The sequence below is a fragment of the Geotrypetes seraphini genome, chromosome 10 (genome assembly GCF_902459505.1).
Source record: "Geotrypetes seraphini chromosome 10, aGeoSer1.1, whole genome shotgun sequence".
NCBI classification, from domain to species: domain Eukaryota; kingdom Metazoa; phylum Chordata; class Amphibia; order Gymnophiona; family Dermophiidae; genus Geotrypetes; species Geotrypetes seraphini.
This window is the reverse complement of record NC_047093.1, coordinates 131596923-131610377: the sequence shown is the minus strand read 5'-3', so window position 1 is coordinate 131610377 and position 13455 is coordinate 131596923. Positions and strand designations below refer to the sequence as shown.

The 13455-nt window shown below is 41.0% G+C and overlaps 1 pseudogene; it reads left to right on the top strand.

The window, feature by feature from the left end:
• The window catches only part of LOC117367670, a 92361-nt pseudogene that overhangs the window by 17916 nt on the left and 60990 nt on the right, over positions 1-13455 (top strand).

Here is a 13455-nt window from a genome sequence, read left to right as displayed (position 1 = left end):
CCGAGGAGAGCTCCGAGAATATGATCGCCTTCAACACCTCCTTAAACATCGGCACTGTGACCATAGAAGGCCGAGTAGGTGCAGCAGTGCATTCCACCGAGGGCGACCTCGAGGAAGAGTATTCCTGTATGGTGGAAGCACGATTGGAGGATTTGGAGGGAGGTCTCGTCGAGGCCTGCGGGACTACACTCACCACCTGAATGGCCAGAGACTCCGAGGAAGGCTTCTTCGGTAGCTAAACTGAACCTGAGAAGAGGGGACTTACCCGGAGCTGTCTTCGAGGTCGAGGCCGCCGAGGTCTTCGAGGCCGAGGTCAAGGCCGAGACTGGGGCCGAAGTAGGAGCAGCCTCCATGGTGAAGAGCTCCTCAATCCGGGCCCTACGACGATGAACTGCTCGAGGTTGGAGCGTAGCACAGTAAGGACAGGAGTCCGTCGGGTGGTCAGTTCTGAGACAGAGAATACACCAGCGGTGCAGGTCTGTGATTGAAATAACCCGACTGCACTGGGAACACTTTTTAAACCCAGTGAGAGGCCGGGACATAAGTCAAAAAGATGGCCGTGGCCACAGCAAACTGGGAGCCCCCAGTCGCCAAAAGAAAAACAAAAAATTTCACGATCGTGGAAAGAAGATAAATAACAAACTGCACAGCGACTCCCGATAAAAATAAAGAAGCCGCGGTGCTAGAAAGGCACTTAGAGAGCGCAGAGAAGAGAGACAGGGCTTTCCGCGGAAAACTAAGAACTGAAGACCATGAGGAGGGGATGCGCCCTTTAGTGGAGCAGGAAGGCACGCATGGGTGGGCAGTGCTAGCAAACTTTGAGATCTTCAATCACGTTTGCTTGAAACGCTGTCCACGACGGGGCTCCATGCATGACGTCACCCACATGTAGAGAATATGCTGCCTGCTTGTCCTGGGATAATCTAAATTACTTGTTAATCATATTCCAAGTACATTGATGTGTTATTATAATCAATGTGCAGAAGGCAATTCTTTTCCTTTAGGAGCTACTGATGCTCTGATAACATTGATCCCAAAACTGGGTAAAAATCATATCGTCCAATTTCATTACTCAATGTAGATCTTAAGATATTTGCAAGATTATTGGCAGATAGACTGGCAATTCATCTACCTATGCTGATAGAAGAACAAATTGGTTTTATAAGAGGTCGTCAATCAGTTTTGCATGTTAGAAAAGTTTTAATGGCGTTGTGACTGGTCAGACAAAAGCAATTTCTGGTCTGTTGGCTAGTCTGGATGCAGAAAAAGCTATGGTCTTCTTTCTGATATCACCTATTATGAAATGGGTTATAAATTTATTTGTAGAATATATATTGCTCCCTGGCGTGCTTATAGGGCGACTTTTGCTACATTAGGCTCTTGTTTGAAATGTGGTCACCCTAAAGCTAATTTATCATGTTTTGGACATGTGCTTTGATACGCCAATTTTGGAATGTTGGTTTTTCTAAAGTTGAGCAAATGCGGGGAATTGATTGGCATTGCAAGTTATAATATATTTTGGATTTTTGATGTTAAGCGTCCTATTCCAAGAGGCCTAAAAGGCTTTCTTCAAAGAACAATCTTATCAGGTTTGAAAGTCATACTTTATCTTTGGATTGGACCCTTAAGACTAACATACAGTGGTACCTTGGATTACGAGCATAATCCGTTCCAGGAGCATGCTCGTAATCCAAAATGCTCGTTTATCAAAGCGAGTTTCCCCATAGGAAATAATGGAAACTCGCTTTGATACGTTCCCCACCCCCCGAGGCCAGCAGCACTACTCCCCCCCCCACGAGAACCGGCATTGCTCCCCCCGAAGGCCCCCCCGCGATCCGCACCCCCCCTGCCGCCATCGGGCACCTCCCAGCCGTGACCTGAGGTCCCCCCAACCCACCCGAACCCTCTTCTTACTTTGCTGTAGCCTCCGCAGCGGCACCGGCACCAGCATATCCTGTGCGTGGTGCCGGTGCCTGAAGATCTGCTTCCTCTGCTGGGCCTTGAGAGTTCACGTATGACGTGAGAGTTCACGTTTGACGTGAACTCTCAGGCCTTGAGCATGCGCACATGCTCAAGGCCCAGCACAGGAAGCAGATCTTCAGGCACCGGCACCACGCACAGTACATGCTGGTGCTGGTGTCGCTATGGAGGCTACAGCAAAGTAAGAAGAGGGTTCGGGTGGGTTGGGGGGACCTCAGGTCGCGGTGGGGGAGTGCCCGATGGCGGCGGTGGGGGTGCCCGATGGCGGCGGGGGGGTGCGGATCACGGAGGGAGGGTGCCGGTTCGCAGGGGGGGCGCTCGCAAATCGAAGCGCGCTCGGTTTCCGAGGTGCCGATTTTGCGAATGTTTTGCTCGTCTTTCACTGTATAGTCATTGGCATTCTAGAATGGGACACTAGACAGGGAAGACAATTTTTTACTATTTGGCAACCTTATTTAGATACATTAACACCACACACTAGCAATCGCATATTATTTAATTACAGTTCTAAAATGGGGAAAAAGGGAAGGGAATTGGGTATACAGTGGAACCTCGGTTTGCGAGTAACCCGGTTTGCGAGTGTTTTGCAAGACGAGCAAAACACTCAGCAAACTTTTGCCTTGCAAACCAAGCATGTTCCGATATGCGAGCACCTCCCCCCGCTCTAACCGGCATCGCACACCCCCGAACTAGCATCCCCCCCCGCGAAAACCGCATCGCACCTCCGTGCTGAAAGCGGCATCTGCCCGCCCTTCCTCTCAAACATGCTTCTTACCCCTTCTGCTGGTTGTGAGAGTGAAAGTAAGCTCCCGCCTCTTGCCTAGGCTGGGCCTTGAGCATCTGCGCATGCTCAAGGCCTTCTGGCTCTCGTTCTCTCGAGTTTCCATTCATTCCTATGGGGAAACTCGCTTTGATATACGAGTAACTTGATTTACGAGCATGCTTCTGGAATGAACTATGCTCGTAAACCAAGGTTCCACTGTATTTGCTTTTAGTGATATTGTTTCTTATATATTAACTGTAAATTTTGGTTTTTTTCTTGTATTTGAAATGTTTTTTTTTACTATTTTGTTTGTATTTGAAATTTAATAAATATGATTTACATTATATCTTTTAATGTGCCATCGCTCACCTGTCTACAAACAAATGACTTTAAAGACTTCTGAAGGGATATTTGCCTATGTTTGTGTTATTAATGGCTGTATAATTTACGTATATACTTTCATTTTTATCCAACAGATGATGAATTTGGGAATAAGAGAATGAGAGTATGTTATGGACAGCAGAGGGAGGAATGGACACACAAAGACCCTTCAAGAGACAGCCCAGAAGGTATTAGTAGTATAAAACCACCTAGCATGAAAGAAAAGACCCCAAAAGGAGAGAGTTCAAATGTATGTACTGAGCAAAAGAGAAATTCCATCAACTGCCCAAATCTCAGACAAAGTGAGAGAATCGGAAGGCAGAAACTTTGTCAGAGCACTACAAGTAAGGAAATGTTCACTGGGAAGTCAAACTTCAGTCAGGTACTTGAACTGAGAAAACATGACTTAATCAGTATTAGCAAGATACAAATGCATCAAATGAACTCCAAGGGAGCAAAGCTATTTAAATGTTCTGAGTATTATAAAAGCTTCAATCAAAAAAGTAATATTATACCTCATGAAAGAATCAGCACAGGAGAAAAACCATATAAATGTTCTGAATGTGGAAAATCCTTCTATAAAACAAGTAACCTTATAACTCATAAAAGAATTCACACGGGAGAAAAACCATATAAATGTTCTGAATGTGGAAAATCCTTCAATAACAGAAGTAGCTTCAACACTCATAAAAGAATCCACTCTGGAGAAAAACCATATAAATGTTCTGAATGTGGAAAATCCTTCTATAAAACAAGTAACCTCATAACTCACAAAAGAATTCACACGGGAGAAAAACCATATAAATGTTCTGAATGTGGAAAATCCTTCAATAACAGAAGTAGCCTCAACACTCATAAAAGAATTCACACGGGAGAAAAACCATATAAATGTTCTGAATGTGGTAAAGGTTTCATTACTAAATACAAACTCAGAACTCACGAAACAATCCACACAGGAGCAAAACCATATAAATGTTCTGAATGTGAAAAATCCTTCAATAGTAGAAGTAGCCTCAACACTCATAAAAGAATCCACACAGGAGAACAACCATATATATGTTCTAAATGTGGTAAAAGTTTCAATCAACTAGCTCATCTTGAAAATCATGAAAGAATCCACATTGGACAAAAACCATATAAATGCTCAGAATGTGATAAAAGCTTCAATCAAAAATATAATCTCGGACGTCATGAAAGAATCCACACTGGAGCAAAACCATATAAATGTTCAGAATGTGGTAAAAGTTTCAATCAAAAAGCTCATCTTAAAAAACATGAAAGAAACCACACAGCAGAAAAACCTTATAAATGTTCAGAATGTGGAAAATCCTTCAATAATAAAAGTAGCTTCACAATTCATAAAAGAATCCATAAGGGAGAAAAACGATTTAAATGTTCTGAATGTGATAAAAGTTTCAATCGAAAAGCTCATCTTGAAGATCATCAAAGAATCCACACTGGAGAAAAACCATATAAATGTTCTGAATGTGGAAAATCATTCAATAATACAGGTAGCTTCATAACTCATAAAAGAGTCCACACGGGAGAAAAACCATTTAAATGTTCTGAATGTGGAAAATCATTCAATTATACAGGTAGCTTAATTATTCATAAAAGAATCCACACGGGAGAAAAACCATATAAATGTTCTGAATGTGGAAAATCCTTCAATAATACAGGTAGCTTCATAACTCATAAAAGAGTCCACACGGGAGAAAAACCATATAAATGTTCTGAATGTGGAAAATCATTCAATTATACAGGTAGCCTAATTATTCATAAAAGAATCCACACGGGAGAAAAACCATATAAATGTTCCGAATGTGGAAAATCCTTCAAAAATATAAGTAGCCTCATTATTCATAAAAGAATCCATACGGGAGAAAAACCATTTAAATGTTCTGAATGTGATAAAAGTTTCAAACGAAAAGCTCATCTTCACGATCATGAAAGAATCCATACAGGTGAAAAACCATATAAATGTTCTGAATGTGGTAGAGGTTTCAATACTAAATACAAACTCATAACACATGAAAGAATCCACACAGGAGAAAAACCATATAAATGTTCTGAATGTGGAAAATCCTTCAGTAATACAGGTAGTCTCATAACTCATAAAAGAATCCATACAGGAGAAAAACCATATAAATGTTGTGAATGTGGTAAAGGTTTCAATACTAAATACAAACTCAGAATTCACGAAAGAATCCACACTGGAGAAAAACAATATAAATGTTCTGAATGTGGTAAAGCTTTTAATGCTAAATACAAACTTGTAACTCATGAAAGAATCCACACTAGAGAAAAATCATATTAATGTTCTCAATGTGATAATTCCTTCTGTAATAGTTAGACTTATAGGGGATGATTCTATAAATGGGCATCCCGATTTTAGGTGGTGGTACACATTCTACTGCTATCCAGCAGCCAATCAGGACACACATTTTTTTTAAATCAAGAAAAGTCTGAGGTAGGATGCCTACACTGTAACCGTTTGTCGCAAATGAGGGAGACACGTTGGGACACTTAAGTTTGTCCAAGACAGGGCGTGGACATGGAATTGCCCAGAAATGGTCTTGGGTTAGCTTCAGAGGCTCTAGGGCCCGGATTCTATATAGGATGTCGATCCCGGGCATCCTATACAGAATTGGGGCTATACCAGCCCAAAGATAACCCGATTCTGTAACCGACATCCATGTTGCAGATGCCGGTTACACAGGTTATACAGGTTTAACATAGTAACATAGTAGATGACAGCAGATAAAGACCCGAATGGTCCATCCAGTCTGCCCAACCTGATTCAATTTAAATTTTTAAATTTTTTCTTCTTAGCTATTTCTGGGCAAGAATCCAAAGATTTACCCTGTACTGTGCTTGGGTTCCAACTGCCAAAATCTCTGTTAAGATTTACTTTAGCCCATCTACACCCTCCCAGCCATTGAAGCCCTCCCCAGCCCATCCTCCACCAAACGGCTATATACAGACACAGACCGTGCAAGTCTGTCCAGTACTGGCCTTAGTTCAATATTTAATCTTATTTCCTGATTCTAGATCCTTTGTGTTGATCCCACGCTTCTTTGAACTCAGTCACAGTTTTATTCTCCACCACCTCTCTCGGGAGCGCATTCCAGGCATCCACCACCCTCTCCGTAAAGTAGAATTTCCTAACATTGCCCCTGAATCTACCACCCCTCAACCTCAAATTATGTCCTCTGGTTTTACCATTTTCCTTTCTCTGAAAAAGATTTTGTTCTACATTAATACCCTTCGAGTATTTGAACGTCTGAATCATATCTCCCCTGTCTCTCCTTTCCTCTAGGGTATACATATTCAGGGCTTCCAGTCTCTTCTCATACGTCTTCTGGCGCAAGCCTCCTATAATTTTCGTCGCCCTCCTCTGGACTGCCTCAAGTCTTCTTACGTCCTTTGCCAGATACGGTCTCCAAAATTGAACACAATACTCCAAGTGGGGCCTTACCAATGACCTGTACAGGGGCATCAACACCTTCTTCCTTCTACTGACTACGCCTCTCTTTATACAGCCCAGCATCCTTCTGACAGCAGCCACTGCCTTGTCACACTGTTTTTTCACCTTTAGATCTTCGGACACTATCACCCCAAGGTCCCTCTCCCCGTCCGTGCATATCAGCTTCTCTCCTCCCAGCATATACGGTTCCTTCCGATTATTAATCCCCAAATGCATTTCTTTGCATTGAATTTTAGTTGCCAGGCATTAGACCATTCCTCTAACTTTTGCAGATCCTTTTTCATATTTTCCACTCCCTCTTCGGTGTCTACTCTGTTACAAATCTTGGTATCATCTGCAAAAAGGCACACTTTTCCTTCTATCCCTTCAGCAATGTCACTCACAAACATATTGAACAGGATTGGCCCCAGCACTGATCCCTGAGGGACTCCACTACTCACCTTTCCTTCCTTTGAGTGACTTCCATTAACCACCACCCTCTGGCGTCTGTCCGACAGCCAGTTTCTGAACCAGTTCATCACTTTGGGTCCTAACTTCAGCCCTTCAAGTTTGTTCAACAGCCTAATATGAGGAACTGTATCAAAGGCTTTGCTGAAATCCAAGTAAATTACATCTAGCATATGTCCTCGATCCAGCTCTCTGGTCACCCAATCAAAAAATTCAATCAGGTTCGTTTGCCACGATTTACCTTTTGTAAAGCCATGTTGCCTCGGATCCTATAACCCATTAGATTCAAGGAAGTACACTATCCTTTCTTTCAGCAAAACTTCCATTATTTTTCCAACAACTGAAATGCCCAACATCCCTGCATACCAGAAGGCCCAACAAATAGTCCAACAACCGGAAGGTCTAAGACTACACCAAACATTGACGGAGAAAATCCACTCTAAAGGACACACATTAGATGTACTGTTCGGCAGAGAGGAAGATATAGGGGACTGCAACCCCATCTCTATGAAAGTATTAGTACGCTTCGGAATAAGACAACCAGACAGTAGGAAACAATCAAAAACTAGACCAAAAATAGGGAGAGGATTCATAGACAGCATCAAATTCAAAAACAGACTGGAGACACACCTCAGAGAAGTAAAACCCGAGATCAGAGACTGTGTGACGAGGCACTGGGACGTAGCCTAGAGGAGGTGGCTCCATTAAATTACAAAAACCAATCAAAAGAAAAGATGGGTTTACCCCTTGGATGAAATCATGAAGGAAAAGAAAACTCAAAAGGAAATGAAAGAAATCAGATGAAGATGAAAAATCCAGAAAAACCTGGTTTAGAGTCAACAGAATTACTATCAAGAAGAAAAGAAAAGAGGGAATTCCTCTCAAAAAAGATCCTTGAAGCCAGAAACTCCACAAAAACACTATACCAGGTAGTGTAAGGTTTCTTGGGGAAAAACAGAAAGACATTACCAACAAATGTTCCCTAACCAGTAATGAATTCAGCAACTTCTTCACAGAGAAAATATTGAAGCTACAGAAAGACAAAGAGACAAGGGAAAACAGGAAACACAATAGAAGAGTTCAAACCCATTGCAGAGACCCAGGTGAAGAAACTTCAGAGAAGAGTGAAACTGGACCCACCAATCCTAGACATATGCCCGATACACCCTATGAGAGAGCTTCAAATCCCAGGACTCGCTTACCTCAAGGACCTTATCAATGAATCTTTACAGTCCGGACATGTTCCACTTGAAACTCTCAGTCATCAAGAAAAAGACATTCCATTACATTAGTGATTTTTATTCTGTCATTACCTTGCGGTTCGAGGCGGATTACAGCAGAGGATTTCTGGACATGTCCAGAGGTGTTACAGAGTAGAGCGGGTTGCTTCAGAGGATTGAAATGTTTCATACACTGTTAGTTAGTCTTCATGGATTTCTTGAATAGCAGGGTTTTTATTTCTTTTCTGAAAGTTTTGTAGTCTGGGGTCGCGATTAGTAGATTGGAGAGTTGGTGGTCTAGTTTTGCTGCCTGTGTGGCTAGAAAGCGATTGTACAGTTTTTTTCTGTTTGATGTCTCTAATTGGAGGGTATGTGAATGGTGTCTGGGTTCTCCTGTGTCTGATTGTGGTAGTTTGGATTAGGCGGTTCTTCAAGTAGGCTGGGTTGTCACCATTTATGGATTTAAATAATAGACAGTAAAATTGAAATAGTATTCTTGCTTGAATTGGGAGCCAATGTGAGTCGAGGTACGCCTCGGTGATGTGGTCGTGTTTTCTTAGTGAGTAGATTAGTCTCAGAGCTGTGTTTTGTACTGTTTTTGTATTTGTTTTATCATTGTTGCAGGGCAGGGGAGGTATAGGATGTTGCAGTAGTCAAGGAGACCTAGGACTAGGGACGGGACCATGAGCTGGAATTGTTTTCTGTCGAAGAATTTTCAAACTTACCTTAGGTTTCTCATGACTGTGAATGATTTATGTATTGTTTTGTTTATTTGTGGTTGCATGGTGCAGCATCTTTCTATCGTCATTCCCAGAAGGTCTTGTGGGAAAAGGTCATCTGTGAGCATGGTTTGTATCCATTGCATGAGGAGAGTGCGGAATTTTAGGCTGGAGGTTTTTAATAGATATGGAGGGCATTGGTTGAGGTTGCAAGCTGCATGGCTGTATTTTTTATAGAGTTTGTTAAGGTCAGACCACTGAATTGTGGAGAAGTGGGACCAGGTTCTATCTGCTACAGCTGATTCTTTTTCTGTGGGGGACATTGTGATCTCTTCTACGTGGGTTGGGGTTCCTGCGAAGTTTGTCCTGGTAGTTGTAATTTTGTTTTTAAAGTATTCAGCTAAAAGGGTAGTTGAAGGAGGAGGGTTTGGTGTCTGTGAGTTCTTTTAGTAATTGGAATAGTTTTTTTATGTCGTGGGCTTCTATGATTATTTGGTTTGCATAGTATGTCTTTCTTTTTTCTTTTAGTTTGTATTGTTGGTTTAGTTTTTTCCATGCTGCTCTTGTGTGTTCTTGGTTACTTTTTCTCCATTTTCTTTCTAGTCGTCTGCATTGTCTTTTGAGTAGGAGTAGTTCGTTGTCGAACCATTTCTCTGATCATCTGCTGATTCTGGTTTTTGTTTGTATTGGGACTAGCTCATCTAGGGTAGTTGTACTTATATTGCACCATTGTGAGATGAAGTCTTTGGGGTCACATTCTTGGATTGTAGCATCTGTTTTATTCCAGAATTTGGAGGGGTCGATATATGTACGTGATTTGTAGGTTAAGCTTTGGGATTTTGGTTTGGTTTTGCCTTTGGCCCAGTTGATATTGAAGGTGTATGTGTAATGGTCTGAACAGATGGATCTGGACCATTTTCCATTTGAGGTTTGAATCTCTGGTAGAATGGGCTGTTGAGTCATGAAGGCTGCAATGTCTATTTGGTGACCTTTCTCGTGTGTGGTTTGTGGGTCTAAGATCTTGTAGGATCCTGTAAGATCTTTGAGGTAAGATAGTAGGTTTTCTACTTGCTTAGAGGTATGGTCTTCGAGATGGAGGTTTAGATCTCCTAGGATCAGGTTGTAAGTTGCCGTTAGTGAGTTTCGGTATATAAAATCTTCGAATTCTGGTCTTGCTGTGTTCCAATTCCCTGGTGTTATGTAGCAGAGCATGCAGACCTGGAAGATCCCTCCATCTACAGTCCAGTAGCCAACCAACCGTGGATATCTAAACTAATAAACAAACTAGCCTGTCAACAAATATCAAACTTCCTAAAAAAACTCATCAAAGCTAGACCAGGCCCAATCAAGGTTCAGAAGACACCTGAGCATGGAAACGGTGCTAGTAGCAGAACAGGACTCAGTCCTCAAACACCATGCAAACACTGGTTGCGAAATCTTGCTTTTTCTCTTTGCGTTAAGATTAGTTCTATACACTCTTATATTGATACACCTTGTTAAGAATCTCTTATTTATGCTTTAATTACTTCAAAGATTGACTATTGTAATATCATTTACACTGGATTGCTGTCAGTATCTATTAAGAAGTTACAAACTATAGAGAATACAGCTATTAGAGTTCTTGTTAATGCTCATAGGTATGATCATATTTTTCCATTTTTTAAAGAGTATCATTGGCTTTCTGTCAAATATCATCTTATGCATAAGGCTTTAACGCTTGTTTTTAAAGTACTACAATCAGGACAACCTGATTACCTGGGGAAATTATTAGTTCCATACAGGCCAACTTGTAATTTGCATTTTTTTTCTGATCATCAATTAACTTTAACTCTTGTTCAGTTAGTTTGATTGGCTTCAACTCATAATTCTGCTTTTTTTTTGCATCTGTTCCTAGTCTATGGAATTATCTTCCAATTTGGATTTGCTCTCAACTTTCCTAAACAAAATGTTCTCCTAGTGAGTGAGTCAATGACTGTCTTAATTGTAAGGTTGGATTATGGCCTTTCAATGAATTTGCAAGTTGCAAAGACAGTACAAGCATGTTTTGCACAAATACATTTATTGCATCGTGTAAAACCGATGTCACCTTTTGATTTTCACACAGTTGTTTAGGCAATGGTTTTGTCAAGGCTTGACTATTGCAATACCTTGTACCTTGGAATAACTAAGACAAGGTGCCACACAATGCAAGTTGCGCAAAACGCAGCAGCAAGATTGATAATGGGAATATCAAAATATGATCATATCTCACCCTACCTTTAAAAACTATACATTGGCTGTCAGTTGTTTTCAGAATTCAGTATAAAGCAGTAATGATTTGTCATCAATTCTTGTATGGTGTCATACCTGAATTATTTAAGAGTAAAATGTCCAATTATTTATCAAATAGATCTCTGCGTTCTGAAAATTTAGCTTTATTCAAAACAAACGCTAATCCAAAATGTGGTGAGACCCCTGTTGCACAGGGGTTGAATTGTGGAACTCACGTGTCAGCCAATTCCAAAAATGCTGTGAAAAGGGCAGTTTTAGAAAATTACTCAAAACGCAGTTATTTGTAAATGCATTTTTCTAGTTACTGACCTCTGTTGAATAATTTTCACATGATTCCTGTATAAGCCTGGTGTGGCTCTCATTTTTAAAGATTCTCCGAGAATTATTTGATTATGTTTGTTTGATCTTATTTATTTTACAGAATTATGTATATAAAGTTATGTAAACCGTTTAGGTTTAAACGGTATAGAAATTTCTAAAATAAATAAAAATAAACATATCTTTTCTGTTTAGCTTTCTCTTGAAATTATTCAGAGTCCTTTCTTAGGCAACTATTAAAGTTAAATTTTATTTAATTCTCTTTTGCTTTTCTTTGTTAATAACGGTGATCTTTTCCTTTTAGTATTTGTAAAACCATGGTGATGTTAGAACGAAGTACAGTCAAATATTTTAATAAACCTAAACACGCAAAAGGAGATGATGTACAGCTGGGGTTCTGGACCTCTCAGCAGCCTTCGACCTAGTCCCGACACGCACTGCTAAAATCAAGACGCATACAATTCAGTCTCAAAGGAAGTCATGGCATGGATAGAGTCCTTTCTATCCAAAAGACTAACGAGGGTAGAATGGCAGGGGAGTACAAACAACTGGAAAGAAACAGACATGGGGTACCACAAGGATCTGCTATGCTACTCATTCTATTCAACATCTTCTTCCAACCGCTGGGGAAATTCATCAGAAAACTGGAATGAGAATAAGAACATAAGAATAACCTTACTGGGTCAGACCAAGATCCATCAAACCCAGTAGCCTGTTCTCACGGTGGCCAATTTAGGTCACTAGTACCTGGCCAAAACCAAAGAGTAGTAACATTTTATGCTACCAATCCAGGGCAAGCAGTGGCTCGCCCCATGTCTTTCTCAATAACAGACTATGGACTTTTCCTCCAGGAAATTGTCCAAACCCTTCTGAAGACCAGCTATGCTATCTGATCTCACCACAACCTCTGGCAATGCGTTCCAGAGCTTAACTATACTGAGTGAAAAAATATTTCCTCCTATTGGTTTTAAAAGTACTGTATTTTTCACTCTATAAGACGCACCCACCTGTACAGGAAGAAAAACCAAGAAAAAAAAAATTCTGAACCAAATGGTGTGCCCTGTCCCCTCTCTGGTGGTCTAGTGGTAGACAGGGTACAGGGTATGTCTAATGGTAGGCACGTCTAATGGCAGTAAGGCAACCAGCAAGCCCCCCAAACCAGCCAGCCCCTCCCCCCCGGGTACCTTTCTTAAATTTGGCAGGTCAAGCTTCATCGCTAGACCACCAGGTAAGGGTTCGGGGAGGCTTGGATGGCTTAAAAATAGCCAAAAAATGAAAATAGATTTTTTTGCAAAAATATCACAAATAACCGAATCCGCGGATACTAAAGCTGCGGATTCGGAGGGAGAAGTGTAATCTATTTTTCAATTAGCTTTCAGAGGCCAAAACCTCCTTCTTCAGGTCAGTACAGTATACTGCTATTATGGTATCCTGTCTTGACCTGAGGAAGCGGATTTGGACTCCGAAAGCTAGTAAAAAATGTATTAAAATTAGTCCAATAAAAGATTACCTTATTTCCATTTTCTGTTTCTAAACATTTATCTTTATTCTCTTTTGTCGTTTCTGCTTTAATCTTTTCTTCACTCTCTTCTTTCTATCCAGTGTCTGTCCTCTCTCTCCTTTCTAAGCAGTATCTAGCCTTTCTCCACCCTTCCATCCACTGTCTGCCCTCCCCCTTCCATAAGGCATCATCTTCCCTCATTCTATGTCCTTTCTATAAACTGTCTATTCTGTGCCCTTCTCTCTTTTGTACATGATTCATTTCAGCTTCACTCCCTCTCCATTTTGCTGTCTCCACCCCCTCTCCTAAGCTCTGGTATCTCTCTCATCTCATCTCCATTCTTTCCTTCCCTTCTCTCTTTTCATGCC